The sequence below is a fragment of the Canis lupus genome, chromosome 18 (assembly GCF_048164855.1).
Source record: "Canis lupus baileyi chromosome 18, mCanLup2.hap1, whole genome shotgun sequence".
Classification (NCBI taxonomy): Eukaryota; Metazoa; Chordata; class Mammalia; order Carnivora; family Canidae; genus Canis; species Canis lupus.
Window position 1 is genome coordinate 15,706,648 of NC_132855.1, and position 20,445 is coordinate 15,727,092.

The window sequence follows — 20,445 nt, forward strand, 5'->3', positions numbered from 1 at the left end:
AAAATCATGTCAAAGATGCAAACTATGCTTTTTACAATATGTTGCCTACCACAAGATTAAAATGTAACTAGCATATATAAATTTTCTGTCTGTGTAAATACACATCTGTACATTTTAGAGGAAAACATTAGCACAATAAGTGGTTCTGTTCCAACTCAACATTACTGGAAAAAATAGTGGCATAAATTAGCTCAATCTTATTTGAGCTGGCTCAGGGCTAAAGTAAATTCTAATTGGGTCACGTCAAAGCAAATCATTTCAGTACATCATATACTTATATAACTACCCTGAGAACCCCCCTGACAAAAGGGTATATCAGATAGAATTTGAATGTATACTTATGATGAGAAATGCCCAAGAATAATAGCAGAAAATTTAGGAACTAAAACCAAGAACAGATGAAAAAGAACATCAAAAGACAGTACTCATTCTTCAATTTTAATTTAGCAACCAAAAGTGTTAGTATGCGTGCAACTGTGTGTAAAAGACCAAATTCAGCCAGCAATACTACAGCTGGGTGCATGATACCTAGATTGGTTGCATGTCCTTTGGAAAACAATTGCAGCTGGTGCCTGCAGGGTCTGCATACTAACAATATATTTGGCAGCACTGAACAGATAACCATCTTCCAAATTTTCTCTAAGTGAAAAACAGTATCAACAACAATAGAAGACTGCTGAACGCTATTTAAACCACAAACAAAAATATTTTTTCCAGGTTGGTTATAGTACTGGTTCAACAGGTAGAAAAAGAAAAGCAATGCATGTTCCCTTGCACCGTGTCAAGGTACCAGTTCACCGTGGCTTCCATGTGGACTACAGTTCAAGACCTTGATCTGAGAGACTAACCAGCCACCTTCCTGAATCAAATCCCTGTAAGAAACACAATTTCCAAATCCTTCTGATTTGAACTATTTAACTTGACGCAATCCAGCAAACACAGGAGGCTAAAACAAAACTCAGTACAAATGGGCACTAAATGATGTTGCTAAGTAACTCATTATATCATATTTGCCAGGAAATACCTAATTCTTTGCCTAGGTTTCTTATCTTAGGCCCAGTCTTCTAAAAAAGATGTAATTCAGAAACAACTGTATTTCTGCAAAAAAAAAAAAAATTTTAATTCAATAACTACAATTATAGGCTAACCCTTAGCAAAACAATTGCCAAAGTAAAAAAAAAAAAAAATCTAATAATAATGCTGGCTAAAACATACATAGTGTTATTGCCAGACACTTTTTCAAGTGCTTATATTAATCTTTTCAATCCTCATAACAACCTCATGTGGTAGGTACTTTTATTAGCCCCATATAACAGAAAGAGGATCTGAGGCACAGAGAATTTAAATACCTTGCCCAAGGTCTCAGCTAGTGAGTAGGCTAGTGAGTACACGGTCCAGAGTCCTCTGCCCTAAACATCACGATATCCCTGTAATAAAAACATGGCTTCTTAAAAAATTCCTGAGCCATGGAACTGATTAAGATTCTTTTGAAGCTCTAGTCTCTCCTCTCTCCTACTTAACAATTATCAAACAATTCAAAACCTAGACTTATAAACAAATAAGAGAACTGAATATATCTCTCCTAAAAAAAAAAAAAAAGGACATAATGGAATTTCTATCCAATGAAATTTCAGAAGGTTCACTACAATAAACTGTTGAGATTGAGAAACTGTCTTTGATAACTATTTATAAACTACTCAAGAAGTTTTTGATAACATGATGATATTTGTATTTAACAAACTGACTCTGCCCATGCTAGACACTTACAGAGAAGCATCCCTTCATGATTCTGAATGTACTATTTTACCAACCATACTCAGAACTTATCAAATATATTATCAAATGTCTGCTTTTAGCTTCTCTATTCCTAAATAGAACATAATCAACTAAACTCCAGGAGTCAGCTGCTTTGGTAGTATTATAAAATACATCTTTTGTTGCCCACATCAACAAAAAGGTAGAAAATATGCGCCTAAGAGAGGGTCTATTCCTTTTTGTTTCTCTGTTTCTTGATTTCTCTATTGCTTCCAGATTACTATTTCTGACACCAGAAGTGCCTAACTGAAACTGGCAAAATGTATCGACTAATTTTAGATCCTAAAATCTGCTAGCCAAGTCACTTACTACTAAAAACCAATCAACAGTTACAATTTCGTAGAGAAATGCTTCCTTATATTCTTTAGTTGTATAGAAGCTTATTATGTTCTTTGTAGTACATACTTTACAGTATCGTGTTTCATGTATTCAAAACAGTGGAATTCATTACAGTGATTTTTCACTCCAAAATAAAGCTGATATCTATTCAGTAAGGTAAGTTCATAGGAGCAAGAATGTAGAGAAAAATTGACAATCTTAAATACCCATGAATTGTGAAATAATTCACAACAAGTCATCTTCTGGAATCATAAGTTTTTCATTTCTACATGTTCTTTTACTCTGGCTTATTTTCTAAGGCTTATATCCCAGAAAATCAGAATGCTTTCCCTTTCATGTCAACATTGACTCTTTCTATATCAGAAGCAGAAATATATTTCCACTGAAATTTTCTCTTTTACTCTGCAATTCTTGAAGATAACCAGGCACAGAAAGACAAAAGACAAAAACTTTCTTTTAAAAAAAAAAAAAAACAACTTTCTTTTGAAGAGTAAATGTTACTGGCACTTAGTCATTTTTTTCCTGTTGTTTGTAACAAAAGTACTAGGTCCTAAAATTCAAGATACACTATTGAATTCTATTTTGTTTCCTATCCTAAACAAACCACAACTGGAGGTGCCAAATTAATTCTGAACAAATTTGCCTCAGGGTACCTGCAGGGGCCATGGATCTTTAATCTTCACATACCAAAAGTGTTTACTCCTCCCTGTTGGAAAGAAATGCAAGTCTCTGGGAAGTCAAAGGTTAGCCAATGGAGGAGAAAAATGGGATAGAATCTCTCAAAATGACGGAAGAAAGTAATGAACCCTGCAAGTGTTTTCCCTGGCAAGCTGAGAGAATTGCCAAGTTTGGGTCAGAGGTCCAATTTATGTATGAGTCCATCTTGCTCTTTTAGATTACCACAATCTCAGTGAAGCAGGTGATCATTCCTTGACTTAAAAGAATTTAAAAAATTATAAACCCAAATTGGAGGCATGCCAAATAATGCAATTTGTTTAATTTAAAGCAATTATTTAAATTTAATTTAAAGCAATTATTGTCAAGTTTCTTTACATATAGTATACAATATCAATAAAATTTTATCAAAATATGATCAAATGTCATTTATTCACAAAATCTAATGATGCAGTATTCAATATATAGTGTATAATATTTTCCAAAAGTTCTAAGCAGCTTCAATTCCAAGATATGTGCAGAAAGCTACTATAACAAAAAAAATACATATACTATAACAAACTACTATAACAACAACAAAAATACTGTAATAAACAAAAAAAATCCAATTATAATATTTTCTGGGCTATTTTGCCAACAGTCTAAATTAAATATTTAGTGATATGATTATTAAATCATATTACAACATCTTTCCAGGTAGATTTTCCTTGATTTGCCTGCCTGCGATAGCTGTGTTTTATATTCTCACACATTTCTTCTTCCATGTCAGTGTCTTCTGAAACAGAAAGTCACTCTATCTCAGTGTTATCTGGAACTATGGCTTTTTTTTTTTAATTCCATAAGCTGAAATAATAATAGATTTTTTTTTAATCTTGGAGGTGGGAGAGGGAACTATGGAAATTCTAAAAGATGGGAAAAACTGGAAATAAAATTAAGAAGTAAATTCAGAAGTAAATTTTAAAATTTAGGTATCACATAAAATTCTGGTTCCCTTAAAAAAATACATTTCTTAATTTTGCCTACTTTAGTACTTCTTTAAACATTTATATAGTCTACAATCTATAAGGTTCTATTTTAAAAATGCTTTTTGGAAAAAAAAATAAAAAAAATAAAAATGCTTTTTGGCAATTTCCCATTTCAAATCTAAATTAAATATCAAAAGTTGTATATATGAATAACATTGAGATAATGATTTGAGGAGAAAAAGATCAGGAAATTCTCCTCCATTATAATTACGAATTTTACCCTTAAACATCATTGGCAATTTATCTCTCCCTCTTTCTCTAACACTAGGAAGAACTTTCTCTGCATTAGAAAGAACTAACTGGGCAGCCCTGGTGGCGCAGTGGTTTAGTGCCACCTGCAGCCTGGGGTGTGATCCCGGAGACCCATGTCCCATGTCGGGCTCCCTGCATGAAGCCTGCTTCTCCCTCTGCCTGTGTCTCTGCCTCTCTCTCTCTCTGAATTAATAAATAAATAAAAAATCTTTAAAAAAAGAAAGAAAGAAGAAGAAAGAAAGAAAGAAAGAAAGAAAGAAAGAAAGAAAGAAAGAAAGAAAGAAAGAAAGAAAGAAACTACCTCTGAATTTCTGCCCCTTTTGATCCAATTTTATTTATTTTTTTTTCCTTTTGATCCAATTTTAGACCCAACATCATTTAAGTACAAATTCCAAAACTGCTTGCTTTAAAGGTAGAAATCTATGAGATTACATAACGTCTCTGCATATCTTTTGGTCTACAATTATCTTTCAAATATTCAATATGTCCACTCAGGTGGTACTAACTAAAGAAAGCTCCTAAATAAAAGACAAAGCAAATGATTATATTGGACTCATTCTAATAGTAAACATTAAATTACTTCTAATTAGAGCAAGTTCTGCTTAAAAGAGAAGAGACTACTTGAAAAGCATTAAACAATATTAATTTATCATCAAGAAAGCTACTTGTAGTGAAGCACAGAGTATCACAGCATAGCTTTCTTTTTTGATTATGTCACGTTACAGAGATGAACACTAAAAGCAACCATTTGAATTTCTAGATGAATTGGTCATTACCTAGAAAATCAAATTTGGCTTCATGAATATAAATTCATTTTTTAATGTTTATCATGTTTAGACTTTTTAAAATATAAGCATGAATGTGATTGCATAAAAGCTTCCAAATGTGATTTATTTAGTAAGAACATAACTCTAAGGTATCGCATTAAAGTTGCCATGTACCGCTCTGGTATCCAGCAGCTAAAAGGGTCAGTTGTATTACCAAAAATGAGAGGGCAGATGCTGCCTATTAAGAATGCCCACTGCCTTAAATCTACAGCAGCCGCCAGCCAAAGCTTCCCCCCCCGACCCCTCTCTAGAAAGCCACCCACATCCCATCAACTGTGAAGGGGAAGAAAGACACAGAAATACATACATACAAACCTAAGTTTTGTAGGGGAAGTTTTTGTGTATGGAAGGAGAGGGAGTTGCTGCTGGTGATACAGTAAACATATCGAAATCGAAAGACATTTAGAAATAATCTTATTGCTACTAATTGGTCCGATCAAAGTTAAAAAGTATCATAGAACACTGAATAAATTACTTGCCTTCAGTGACTTCTAAGAAAATAATATATTAAACTAAGATTCAAGGTCTTATGTTTCCATGCTTCAGAGGTTCTATACTACTCCAAGAAAAAGGAAGAAAATGTCTTTAAGACACCTCCACACTAGGGCAACCTAACTTGTACTCCACTGAGAAATAAAATAGCATGAAGATATTTCTAGCAATTAAGTGAAAATCATATGTAAAATTTTGCTCAGATCTCTTCTTATAGGGAAAAAAGTCTCCCAGAAGCAGAAGGTAATTAAGAGGGATATATGAAGAAAAATAGAAGATACTGGGAGGAAATGAAATTAACAATAACTCATTAATAAATGTAAAATTTTAAAGTATCTGAATCACTACCATCTGGTCTAAAGACAGAGGTTCTTATCTAATGATTAAATAAGATAGTATTATTTATACACACAGGAAGGAGAAGTAGAAAATAAGACTTAATGTTACCTATTCTAAAGAGATTTAATTGTATTATAAGTTTTCTTTACTTACACTGTTTTTTTTTATTTTTTTTTTTATTTATTTATGACAGTCACAGAGAGAGAGAGAGAGAGAGAGGCAGAGACACAGGCAGAGGGAGAAGCAGGCTCCATGCCAGGAGCCCGACGCGGGACTCAATCCGGGGACTCCAGGATCGCGCCCTGGGCCAAAGGCAGGCGCCAAACCGCTGCGCCACCCAGGGATCCCACTTACACTGTTTTTTAGATGATAATTATGTGACCTCAAGAAACAGTATTTCATTAGAAACAACAGAGGTTTGCACTGTAAGATATGAAGCTGTTCATGCCTTCATAAAACTCTACACATTCTCTGACCTGTGTTGACTCATCTCCTCTCTTGTGACAAATTATAGATCCTCTTCCTTTCCTATGAGTCTTCTGCTTATCTAATTCATAATTAAAACTCTGAGGTTTTTCCCAAAGAGCATCAAAGTATTGTGTACTTCTGATTTTTGTTTTGCTAGAACCCATTCTATTTTCACTTTTCTATAGTTATATACTTAAGGTGGCCAATGCTGATATAAATGTATATAAATTTGTTAAGAATATTAAATATCTTCATGTAAAATATAGAAGTAAAGGAATTTTGACACAGCCAATTAGAAAACAGGCAAATGTGTTTTCTGTAAATTGGTATCTGTACACAAAAATACATGAACTCATGACTACTAACATAAAGTCAATGCCAATAAAAACATAATTCTTTTGAAATTTCTTTTCTACAAGCTACAGTAACAATACAGGCATATTCATTAGCATAGTGAGTAATTATGCATTTAAGGAATTCAAACTGCAATCATGCCCTTTATGAAACATGGATCCAAGACTCTTCATGATGTATTCATCTATGTCTGATGAAATAAAAAAGGTCAGTAAAATGTTTGACCTAAATAAACAAATGTTCCACAAGTAAATCCCCATCATCCATAGAAGAAGGGACAGGATTACCAAGATTAAATTCAATTCCCACAAAATTGAAAACCCTTGTTTTAGGCCATAGTTTTAACCTACACCATAACAAATGGAATACGGTCAAAAATTCTTTTAGGTGGCCAAATTAAAGGCTCTTAATTTCCCATAGGCAAACTGTTCAAGCTGTGAAGCTCCTCAGAGTCACTTGTTTCTAGACCATTCCTCCTCTAATTTCTTTAGTCAATCATTGAACCAGCATTCAGTGAATACCAACTCACTGTCAAGCATGAAGACACTGCATAAGAATGATCCCTATGGCAAAAGAACACCCATTCTTTTTTTTTTTTTGCTTTGTTGAGCTATAACTAACAAATAAAATTATATATGTTTAAATTATACAATATGATGACTTGATACAAATACTTTGTGAAAAATGATTATCACAATTAAATTACTTAGCATATCCATCACCTCACAGAACTGCCATTTTTTTTCTTTTGTGGTGAGAATGCTTTTTAGGTCTACTCTCTTGGCAAATTTTGAGTATACAATACATGATTATTAACTATAATCACCATGCTGTACATTTAGGTCCCCAGAGCTTACTCATCTTATATCTGAAGACTGTGCCCTTTAAACAACATCTCTTCATCTTCCCCTCCCCTAGTAATAATCACCATTCTACTCTTAGAAATGCCCATTCTTTACGCCAATTCCCTGGAAAAAGCCTCCCTTGGAGAATGCAGTCTCCTCAGATTTGAAACTAGAATGGCCTTAACACTATACTTCACAGGACTCTGATCCTGGCCACAGAGAGAGCCTAAATTGGGGAGCTAAAACCTATGAGAATTTGGGCAGCCCTTGGTGGCTCAGCGGTTTAGCGCTGCCTTCAGCACAGGGTGTGATCCTGGAGACCTGGGATCAAGTCCCACATCGGGCTCCCTATATAGAGCCTGCTTCTCCTTCTGCCTGTGTCTCTACCTCTCTGTCTCTGTTTCTGTCTCTCTCTCTCTCTGATGAATAATGAATAACATCTTTTATAAATGAATGAATGAATGAATGAATGAATGAATGAATGAATGAATGAATGAATAAATAAATAAATAAATAAATCCTGTGAGAATTCACACTGGAAGACAAATGCTTTGTTTCTGTGCTACATGACATTCTGAATGACCCTTACCTGCTACTGCTATTCACTTTAGCTTGTCTTTAAGAAACCAATCATTGTAGAACTCACTGGGCTTCTGGGACTAGTGGATTTCATTGTATATTTGCATATTACCTGGACAGTTGAAATGGTCTAAAAATGAGGTTTGCCAAAACTGAAGGTACTATATTAATCCATCTTAATATCACTAAAGGTAACATAATACTTCTAGTCACAACTGCATTTCCTAAACTCAAATGTGACATAATCTTGGCAGACTTTTTCAAAATAAATATGAATTTTCATGAAATATATACAAGATAAAGAAAGACATGCATTTGGGGGAAATAACACAAGAAAGGTGACAACAATCTCCCTAAAAGCAACCCATAATAACTATTGTATTGTTCAATTTTTCTATTTTTATATTATAGCACATAAAAATGGGCAAAAGTAATCTAGATAATTATTATTTTAAGAAAAGTTTATTTAACTTTTCTTAAAATACCAGTTTTTAGACACTAGCAATTAAGGAATAGAAAAGGAGAAGGTTAAGATGAATAATCAATCCAAAATTACCTTAAGGATGTGACTATTGATTAAAAGTAAAGATTCACCGTCTAAAGTCTATGTTAAAAAGCACAAGTCCTGTCTGTAATCCAAACAGCAATAAATAAAATTTATGAGATCTGACTCTATACAAGCACCAAAAATAAAAATTATTTCATAATATGTCATCTTACCTAAAAAGAAATTTATTTTGCTTAGCATTCTACTTTTAAAAATATGTTTAGGGTCCCTGGGTGGCTCAGCCAGTTAAGCATCTGACTCTTGATTTCAGCTCAGCTGAAGATCTCAGGGTTGTGAGATCGAGCCCTGAGTTAGGCTTCATGCTGGGCATGAAGCCTGCTTAAGTTAAGATTCTGTCTCTCCCCACAAAGAGATGGAAAAATATTCCATGCTCATGGATTGGCAGAATTAATATTGTGAAAATGTCAATGTTACCCAGGGCAATATACACGTTTAATGCAATCCCTATCAGAATACCATGGACTTTCTTCAGAGAGCTAGAACAAATTATTTTAAGATTTGTGTGGAATCAGAAAAGATCCTGAATAGCCAGGGAAATTTTAAAAAAGAAAACCATAGCTGGGGGCATCACAATGCCAGATTTCAGGTTGTACTACAAAGCTGTGGTCATCAAGACAGTGTGGTACTGGCACAAAAACAGACACATAGATCAGTGGAACAGAATAGAGAACCCAGAAGTGGACCCTGAACTTTATGGTCAACTAATATTCGATAAAGGAGGAAAGACTATCCACTGGAAGAAAGTCTCTTCAATAAATGGTGCTGGGAAAATTGGACATCCACATGCAGAAGAATGAAACTAGACCACTCTCTTGCACCATACACAAAGATAAACTCAAAATGGATGAAAGATCTAAATGTGAGACAAGATTCCATCAAAATCCTAGAGGAGAACACAGGCAACACCCTTTTTGAACTCGGCCACAGTAACTTCTTGCAAGATACATCCACGAAGGCAAAAGAAACAAAAGCAAAAATTGGGACTTCATCAAGATAAGAAGCTTTTGCACAGCAAAGGATACAGTCAACAAAACTAAAAGACAACCTACAGAATGGGAGAAGATATTTACAAATGACGTATCAGATAAAGGGCTAGTTTCCAAGATCTATAAAGAACTTATTAAACTCAACACCAAAGAAACAAACAATCCAATCATGAAATGGGCAAAAGACATGAAGAGAAATCTCACAGAGGAAGTCATAGACATGGCCAACACGCACATGAGAAAATGCTCTGCATCACTGGCCATCAGGGAAATACAAATCAAAACCACAATGAAAAAAAAAAAAAAAACACGTCACACCAGTGAAAAATTAACAAGACAGGAAACAACAAATGTTGGAGAGGATGTGGAAAAAGGGGAACCCTCTTGCACTCTTGGTGGGAATGTGAACTGGTGCAGCCACTCTGGAAAACTGTGTGGAGGTTCCTCAAACAGTTAAAAATAGACCTGCCCTACGACCCAGCAATGGCACTGTTGGGGATTTACCCCAAAGAAACAGATGCAATGAAACGCCGGGACACCTGCACCCCGATGTTTATAGCAGCAATGTCCACAATAGCCAAACTATGGAAAGAGCCTCGGTGTCCATCGAAAGATGAATGGATAAAGAAGATGTGGTTTTATGTATACAATGGAATATTATTCAGCCATTAGAAATGACAAATACTCACCATTTGCTTCAACGTGGATGGAAGTGGAGGGCATTATGCTGAGTGAAATAAGTCAATCGGAGAAGGACAAACATTATATGGTCTCATTCATTTGAGGAATATAAATAAAAGTGAAAGGGAATAGAAGGGAAGGGAGAAGAAAGGGGTAGGAAATATCAGAAAGGGAGACAGAACATGAAGACTCCTAACTCTGGGAAACGAACTAGGGGTGGTGGAAGGGGAGGAGGGTGGGGGGTGGGGGTGAATGGGTGACGGGCACTGAGGGGGGCACTTGACGGGATGAGCACTGGGTGTTATTCTGTATGTTGGCAAATTGAACACCACTAAAAAATAAATTTATCATTAAAAAAAAATTCTGTCTCTCCCCCCCCCAAAAAAAAGATTCTGTCTCTCCCTATAAATAAATAAATAAGTTAAAAATTAAAAGAATATTTAAACTACAAAAATGGTATGCTTGCTGAACTAAAACATGCATAAATAACTATTATTATAACTATTTTTAGAAAAGTAATTTTTGTGAGGGGCACCTGGGTGGCTCAGTTGGTCAAGCATCTAACTCATGATTTTGATTCAGGTCATGATCTCAGGGTTGTGAGATCAAGCCCCATGGAAGGCTCCACACTGGGCATAGAGGCTTTTTAAGATTCTCTCGCTCTCGCTCTCTCTTCCCCCCGTCTCCTTCTCTAATTAATTAATTAGTTAATTAATAAGTAAGTAAGTAAGTAAAAGTAACTTTTGTGTAGAAAACAGTCATATATATTTCCATTTATATATTTCCATATTCCATTATATATTTCCATTTCTGGCAAAAATATAATAGTCTGGTGGGGGAGGAATAAAACAAATGCATAGGTTTAGCAAATCACGTACACTATTATCTCTAACTCAGGAAGTAATCCATTCCCATGATACATACAGAAATCCTATGTTTAATTCTAAGTCATGAACAATTTTCTACACCATCTCAATAAGGGAAATCTGTTCTAATCTTAGAGTACGTCATTCCTGGGCATTACTTCTATCAAAACACTATGCCACACACACTAAACAATAAAAAATAAAAGAGCGAATCTTTCAACAAACTGTAACTTTGATTCTTATAATCTTTACATAAAACTGTGTAATAAGTTCTAAATTTTGCCATTTTTATATGGTGATGCTTTATGGTTGCAGTAGTTGTGGTGATGTCAGTTATGCTAAAGAACAACAGATGGGCTGGAGGGAAGACAAAGCATTTCCTACCATCTGGAAGCCTGCAGAAATTGAAAAAAGCAGTAAGATAGCCTTTTTCACTCCATTCTCCCATTACTCCCAATGTGATTGTTTTAATTTTTCATATATTTCCACTAACTTTAAGTATTCTGGATATTGCTTCCAAAAAAAATTGTTTCTGCTACTTACTCATACATGAGCCCTATGCTACATACACACTGTATGGGCACAGTTGATGCTCTGGAAAGTAGAGCATGTTTTTTTTTTCGAACTACAGATATCATATTTGTTCCATCATTAATGAAGTTTTTTTTAAGGGAATACAGAATTTTTATTCTAAGTGTTCAAAATTATTGCAAAATTCACTGCTAAACATAAATCATTATATGGTCCAAATCAGAATAATTTTCCTTCTAAGAAAAATTTTTAAATGTTCAATTAATATGACCTGTACCAACTGATTTAAAATATGTAGGCAACAGAATGGAATAAGAAGAGAGAAATCTGGTGTTGGAAATAAATATAAATGAAAGATAAAAGCAATCTAAAAATAGCATTCAAAATGCATTCAAAAGCAAACAGTACTACTTTTAATTGTATTTGACTACTAAAATACTAGTAATTTCTAACTTACAAACCATAATCCCCCTTTAAATAAGAAAGGAATAATTTTCTATAACACTATTCTTAATTAAAATATTTACTAACTTATCTTTCATTTTTCATCATTCATTAAACACAAAAGATTTGTGTTTGAATCTAACGAATCTAAACTATTTAATGTTTAAATGAAAGAGTTTTGGTAGTATTGTTATTTTTCCAAGGACTGGAGTTTATTTTTAGAATACCTGAGACTTTCTTAAAGATATTTAGAGAACATATTCAGATTCTTCCACCCCTCCAAAAGTAATCACTTGTTGTAGGCTTCTGCTTTCTGGCTTTTCAGATGTTTACCATTACAACTTTAAATAATATACTTTTCATTAGGTTGAATATTGGGTAGCACTTATCTGAAAGGGAAGCAATTGTTTAATTGTTTTGGGGAAAGAAAAGATATGAGAGTTTTTTAGTTGAAACAAAAAGAGTTTCGACATCCACTTCTAGCAGTATGGTGGCCTAAATATTTGGAAGGGCCTATCATGTTCTGCTTTTCCATATCATAACACTTATCTGCTTACCCTATAATGAGTTGTTCACATGTTTGATTATGCTCTTGGGCATGTTAACTGATCTTTCTATGCTTCAGTTTCATCATCTATAAAATAGGGATGGTAATAATTGTAGTAACTGTTCTTAGAAGAATTAAATAAATATGTTCATAGCACTTAGAATGGTACCTTATGGACAGTATGTGAAATACATATTAGCTATTATTATTTGTACTCTTAGAATAATGTTACAGTGAAAGAGCACATTATTAATTAAATAATCAGTGTATGCTCTAAAACATCTTCATAATATAGTATATTATATACATTCTATCTACAAATATTAAAATACTTTCATTGTAAAATCATTTGAAAATTAAAGATGTTTTTTGATTAATTACAAAGGAAAAAAGGCTAATAAATCTTTCTTCCTGAACTAAGCAAAGTTTTTGTCTAGCCAAGCCTTATCAAGATTTGAATATATATTCTAATTAGAACATAGACTCTACATTAACAAATTAATATTCAATCATGGCATTCTGTCATCTTTTACTTAATTAAAACAAAAAACCCTTTAACTTTGAATTAGTACAGTTTCCCTGTGTAGTTGTTTTTTTTTTTTTTTTTTTAATTCATGAGAGACAGAGAGAGAAAGGCAGAGACATAGGCAGAGAGAGAAGCAGGTTCCATGCAGGGAGCCCGATGTGGGACTCGATCCCGGGTCTCCAGGATCACACCCTGAGCCAAAGGCAGATACTCAACTGCTGAGCCACTCAGGCATCCCTCCCTGTGTAGTTTTAAACATTATACACTCTAAGTATATGGGTACCTGCTTTTTTTAAGTACATCAACAAAGCAGGTAGTAACTCTGTTTTTATCTTACACTTATTTTAAAAAGTAAACTGCAGTGCAGTGAAGAAAAGGCAGTAGATATTCTCTGTCTACTACAGGTAAGAAAACCACTGAATATGGATCTCCATTTTAGAATATATATGAACCCTCCTATAAGCTCAGTGGCAGATCGTGTGGATCACAGAGGTCAGACAACTGAGAACTAAAGCCCTATTTTACCAGGTAATATACTACAAGTTTCAAGTTAAATGATGACATGATTGTTTGACTATATTATATTTTAAACTTTGTTTTTAGAAATTTTAATTAATATTCTGTTCTCTTGAAATGAAAAAATATATACTGTCATTCTTCTAAATCTGTTTTTTGAAGATGTAGGAAGTTAGTAAAAGTTTCTAAACTATTAAACTTGATACATCAAACATATCAAAATTTTTGAATTACCTGCTAACAGTTCTTAGATTTAAGATCCTAATGATGCAATGATACTAGTGCACAGCAGGCAATAAATGTTGCTATATTTTTTGCATTTTCTTTCAGAAAACAATTGATTCTAATTTTAAGTCATCCAGCATTAGCCTACACAGCAAGATTTATACATTTACAAACACATTTTTTTTATTTTGGCAAAAACCCAGGTTTGCATGCCAAAGCAAATTCTGAAATAGAGGCCATATACTGGTTAATAGGCTAAAGGAATTAAGTCTGTCCAAAGTTCCAAAGTTCTTAGCAGCAGCATATAAACCTAACTACCAAAAAAATCACTTTGTTTCACTTCTATATTCCGTTTCACCCACCCCCATTAGCAATTTAGAAAACTGTAACCTTTTCCCATTGGGAAAAAGAGATATTAAACACACACACACACACACACACACACTGAGACACCAAAAACCCCTCATTCTATATTTGAAACTAGAATTTTTGAAGTGAGGAGAGATTATATAAAATTACATGGGTTTCCAAGAGAGATGAAAGTAAATCACCAACCTGATACAAATGATCTCCCAGAACCAGAATCAAGAAGATCCTAACTAGTGAAAGGCAAAATACTTTCCTGCTGACAACTCTACTGAACAGCTGACTTCCCACCCCCACCCCCATATTCACTATCAAATTAATTCCCATATCCATTATGGAAGAGAATCAGACCCAAAACATGGACATTTTTCCATAGAGATTATATTCTTTGATATTGAGAACTTCATTTTTAAGAGAAGTTCATAGTCTCAATGACAGTATGTCTAGAGAAATTTTTCAGTGGAAATACATGGTAATAAGAAGAACTCTACCTTTAAAACATTTAATATATAAAACAGAAAAATACAAACTCAACTAGCATTCTAAGCACTCCTTATTCTTGGCTATACAGTGTTTCTAAAAACTCTGGCAAGCAAATTAAACAGATTTACTATGGAATGTAACAAAGTCAAACAATCTGGAACTGTAATTACTATTAAACTTTTCATGAGAATGGAGGATGCTGTATTCTACATTATTACATAAAAAAATAAAATGATAATGAAAACATGAAACCAAGCAAAAGATTTCTAATTTTCATAAGGAGAGTTTTTCTGAGGGTTATAGCCCCAATGGACAAATAACAACAAAGATATGGCTTTTTAATTTATTGATGATTGGAAGTCTTTTCCATGTGAATGAAACACTTACCAAAGTAGCAATACTGCAGTTCATAAAAGAAAGTACCAATCACAGACAGTATGTCAGCTATGGCTTAGCCACAGGGCCATAAGGACATTATAAGCACAATTCTTGTTCAATCAATATGAAATCCAATCAGTATAAAATCTAGAGAATACCTCATTAAAGACCTTGACCTCACACAACAGAAATATATGCCTGCAAATAATAATGACCATTCAAAATAAAGCAATTCATTTTACTCCAAAAATGCTTCAATACAATTGACATAAACAAGTTGTCCAATTCATGGTTACTAAGGTATTAACAATAAGAGAAAGAAAAAAAAACAGCAAATATAATCTATTTTGTTCTTCTCTTCCCCACACTATGTTAAGTTATAAACTACTATGTTGCATTAGCAGTCCCACCAGGCCCCAAGTGAAGCTCCCATTTTCTGGGTAGGGGCTTTCTCACCCTATTTACCATTCATACCTAAAAATCCAATTATAACCTTATGCCTCTTAAGCTACAATGGGCTTCTTTAAATCTGATTTATCACTCTTAGCATAGAAAATAAAATGTTTTTTTACTTTGCAAATAGAATGAAAATGCAAAACAAAACAGAGGAAAACAAAAGATGAACAAGCAAAAATAGGGGAAGAAGATAGACTTCTCAGGATAAACTAATGGTGAAAACACTGAAATTTAAGTGTTTAAACACAGTAAAATGAGTCAAATGAACTTAATTTAATTATAATACAGTTTCTAAAAACCCCACCAAACGAATATAAATACTACATTATGATTGGGAGATAGGAAAGTTAGGAAAATGGTCATATTAATGTCAAAACCCACTATGTCAAATTTCATAAAAATATGCAAATTCTTTCCCTGAACTAGAATTCAGCTATAATGAGCACTGCACAAAGTAAGACCAAGCATTAACTGAGAAGGATAGTGGAGTATCTAATTACTAAGACAGTAATATTTTCTGTATAAAATCAAGAGCTCAGCCACCATTCAAGGATCATATCTTTCTAAAAAGGCTGACATTTTATTCTTACATTTTTTTTTCAAAACAACAGAACACTACACTGCTCAATCGCTTGCTTGAACAGAACTATTTTTGAAAATTAAAAGGTATTTATAACTGGAAAAAAAAACCAACTTCTCCAAAAGGCTCTCTAAATTCAGAGATCACTATTCCAATCCAATTCCTAAACAGATTTTTCCCTGCAACCTAATAATATGATCCTAAGGCTATTCTGAAATATTCAGCTCAATATGGAGCTGAATATGGCAACAGCCTTCAATGCAATCTCTCTAATACCTAAAATCAACACAGGAACTGAAATACACAGACACAAAAAGCATTAGAAAGTGGGAGAAAAGGGGAAAGAGAGAAAGGAAAACAACCCCATAAATTGTAAATCCAGAATCTAAAAGAAATTTAGACTAATAACCAGGTAGATGAAGCCAAAAATTAGTTTTAGCTCATGCCACATCCCAGCTTCACTTCATAGAGACCACCTGAACAAAGACAGGAAGATGTTTCATTCTTCTTCTCTAATCCAATCCCTTACTCAATCTGATTCAGAAAACCAGATTCTATATAAGCAATAAAACTATGCAGATACATTTTACTAATTAATTCTGACCTATGATGGCAGTAATATATCTTAACCCTACTCATCTAAACCTTTCCCAACTTTACCACTTCTCTTTCCCCCTCTACACTACCTACCTACATCCATACAGGGGTAACAAATTCTATAAACAACTGGCCACATAAGGAACAGATATCAGTAGTAGCGCATTATATGGTCAGAGATAGAGTCCAAAATAAACACCACTATAAACATGTTTCAAAATAAGACATAACCTGGTACAAATGCATTATGGTAACTGTAGCCTGCCATATACTAACTACACTGGGGTGCTCATACCGAAGGTGCAGGAGGTAAGAGGCATGAGAGGGAGAAAAATAGTGCCTCAGTAGACTAAAAAAATCTCCAATAGTACACATTAAAAAGAGCAAAACGAATGCTGTAGAAGCTCAAATCAATGATTAAGAATACAAAACTCACTCTCCAAAAAAACAGGGGGAAAAAATGACACAGAAATGAAAATTATAAAGAAGAAGATAGTATATATAAGGAACAGAAAATAAACAGCCAACCAAAAGATATTATTAGTTTCCCTGAAGAATGAAAACATTTAACAGGTCTGAAAGAATAATCAAAGATGAAATATAAGGAAGTTTCCTTCAGCTGCCAAACAAATGGTTTAAACAGATTATATTCACTACCTTCCCAACTAAATCAAGAAAAACAATATTAGACAAATATATGGTGGCAAATATGATATTTACAGAGAAAATGAAAAACATTCTATAAGCAATCAGACATAAAGAACTAGTTACTTATAAAAGAACAAAAATCAAGTTGTCCGTAATTCTCCCCAGCAACAATAAACATTAACTGATAAAGAAATGACTTCTAATCAAAAATGGCACAACAAAACTCAAAACTCACCAAAAGCAGCAGAAAGTATGACAATAATAACTACCACCACAACCCAAAAAAGGGCAAGTTGAACAAGTAAATAACTACAATCACAATTAACAAACTTTGAGACATATCTGTACTGCCAAACATTTTAAATTGTGGGCCACAATTAAATAGGGTGCCAAGAACTGACACATGCTCCTCAGACCTCCAGCAGAATAGAGATCAACTCCCAGGCTAACACAAAATGACCTAACGGCATAAGTGGGATGCAGGACATGCAACATCAGAAAACCACAGTGGAAATAAAAGATGCATTTATCAATTGGTTCACTTTGGAAGCAATGAAGATAAGAAAACAAGCAGCAGCCACTACTTTTTAGCACCAAGAGCCTGTGACTGGGTGTGCAGGGGAATTCCTGTTAGACTGACCAATCTCTTAAACCCTGAAAACTGAAGGAATTGGGTCCCCAGAGCAAAGGAAAAAAAAAAAAAACACAGTGAGAAGGTGAAGTCTCAGTTGGTCTGAGCTCATTAGTCTCCCCCATTATTTCCCACATGATTCTTCAACAAATTTCTATCACCATTTTTAAAGTAGTAATAACTGCAGTAGTAATAACTGTAGTAATAACTGCAATAACAGAGGACCTATGTGTATAAATTTCAAATAAAGTAAAAGAGGGGAAAGAAAGAGATGAAAGACACATAAGCAAAAGGCAGAAAATATCCACAGCAAAAACTTCCCAAGGAAACAAAAGGAGAAATCAAACAAATAGTAACCATTGTATCAATGAGTTGTCAACATAATTTTTTTTATTTAAAAAACTCAAACAAGGGGTGCCTGGATGGCTCAGTTAGTCAAGCATCTGCCTTCAGTTCAGGTCATGATCCAAGGGTCCTGGAATCCAGTCCCACCTCGGGCTCCCTGCTCAGCGGAGAGCCTGCATCTCCCTCTCTCTCTGCCCCTCCCCCCACTTGTGAGCACACTTCTCTTTAATAAGATAAGGAAAGTGTCCTGCTTACGCTTTCTTCTTCCTCTTGTCAAATTCTGTTATAGTTGGTATTGTATTATTCATTTTGTCAACATTTAAAATATTTACATGCATTTTGGTAATCACAATTTTCACACTCCTTTCATCCTATCCATATCTAAACGGACTCAAAGCTTACTGCCAATTTGTTTTTATTTTTCCTAAATTATCTTGATTCACTTCTTGGTTAGTTGAATTTAATCATCCTTTTTCCTTTCTTGTTTTTTTTTTTAAAAAAGCTCAAAAGGGGCAACCTGGGGGGCTCAGCAGTTTAGCACCACCTTCAGCCCAGGGTGTGATCCTGGAGTTCCGAGATCAAGTCCCACATTGGGCTCCCTGCATGGAGCTTGCTTCTCCCTCTGCCTGCATCTGTGCCTCTCTCTCTCTGTGTCTCTCATGAATGGATAAATAAAATTAATTAAAAAAATGTTCAAACAAAACTATAGGGATAAAAGCCACAGTAAATGCAGTAACAAGATAAAATAAAAACAAACTCAAGAGCATGATAGACAAGGGAAAAAAATCACACAAATCAAAATGGAAAGAAAAAATATATACAAATAATTAATAAGGAGATGCCAGATTTGGAAGACAACATAGAGCTAGCATATTTATAACAAGGAGATTAAAAGGGTGTCAGACTTCAGTTCAGGTCATGATTACAGGATCCTGGGATTGAGCCCTGAGTAGGGCTCCCTGCCCAGCAAGAAGTCTGCTTCTTCCTCTGCCCCTTCCCCTACTCATACTCATGCTCTCTCTCTCAAATAAATAAATAAAATCTTTAAAAAATGATATTAAGAAAACAAAACTATTGGGTGCTATATGCAACTGATGAATTATTGAATTCTACATCTGAAACTAATGATGTATTGTATGCTGGCTAATTCAATTTAAATAAAAAAAAAAGAAAAGAAAACTAAACTAGTAGAGCAGAACCAATAGTCAAAGCTATAATGGAAGAATATTTTCCTGAAAAAAAAAAAAAGAATATTTTCCTGAAATGAATAAAAACTTGAATCTATAAATCTCATGTTTTCCCAGAACAAACTGATACAGAATTAATCAATTGTCAATAATGCTAGCTAATTTTACAGTCCTTCAAGGATTTAAAAAATAAGTTAGTTATGAGACAAAAAGTAATTCATCCAATAAGAACTTTTACAAATAAATTTAAGTCCACCTCAGACCTTCCCACAGCAACTGTCAACACCAAATGGAATGGCCAAATTTCTGAGGGAAGCTAAGATAACCTTCAAGTATAACAGCATAAACAACTCTTGAAAATGCAGGGGATCGCTTCTCGGCCTTTTGGCTAAGATCAAGTGTAGTATCTGTTCTTATCAGTTTAATATCTGGTACGTCCTCTATCTGAGGACAATATATTAAATGGATTTTTGGAGCAGGGAGATGGAATAGGAGCTTGCTCCGTCCACTCCACGCATCGACCTGGTATTGCAGTACCTCCAGGAACGGTGCACCCCCTCGGGGAAACACTCGGTTGTCAAAGACAGATCCTCTGCTAACCTCAGCCGCAATTTCACGGTTTGTGGGAGCAACTGACCATTGTACTACTGTTTTTCTCTTTCTGGTTTAAGTCGTTCATTTCCCTAAAGCTGTTTTTAAGTTTTATTTTTACCTTTTTTTTTTTCCTAAAAAAAAAAAAAAGAAAAAAGAAAATGCAGGGGATCCCTGGGTGGCTCAGCGGTTTAGCACCTGCCCTCAGCCCAAGGTGTGATCTTGGAGTCCCAGGATCGAGTCCCATGTCAGGCTCCCTGCATGGAGCCTGCTTCTCCCTCTG

General features: G+C 34.4%; 1 protein-coding gene and 1 non-coding gene across 19 annotated transcripts in view; one reads left to right on the forward strand and one right to left on the reverse strand.

Moving 5' to 3' along the window:
* Positions 1-20,445, reverse strand: part of BBS9 (Bardet-Biedl syndrome 9) — a 432,524-nt gene that overhangs the window by 282,418 nt on the left and 129,661 nt on the right. The gene's annotated exons all lie outside the window — the stretch shown is intronic.
* On the forward strand, positions 19,940-20,130 carry LOC140609617 (U2 spliceosomal RNA). The gene has a single exon (XR_012011384.1). It is a non-coding gene; the product is annotated as a U2 spliceosomal RNA (small nuclear RNA).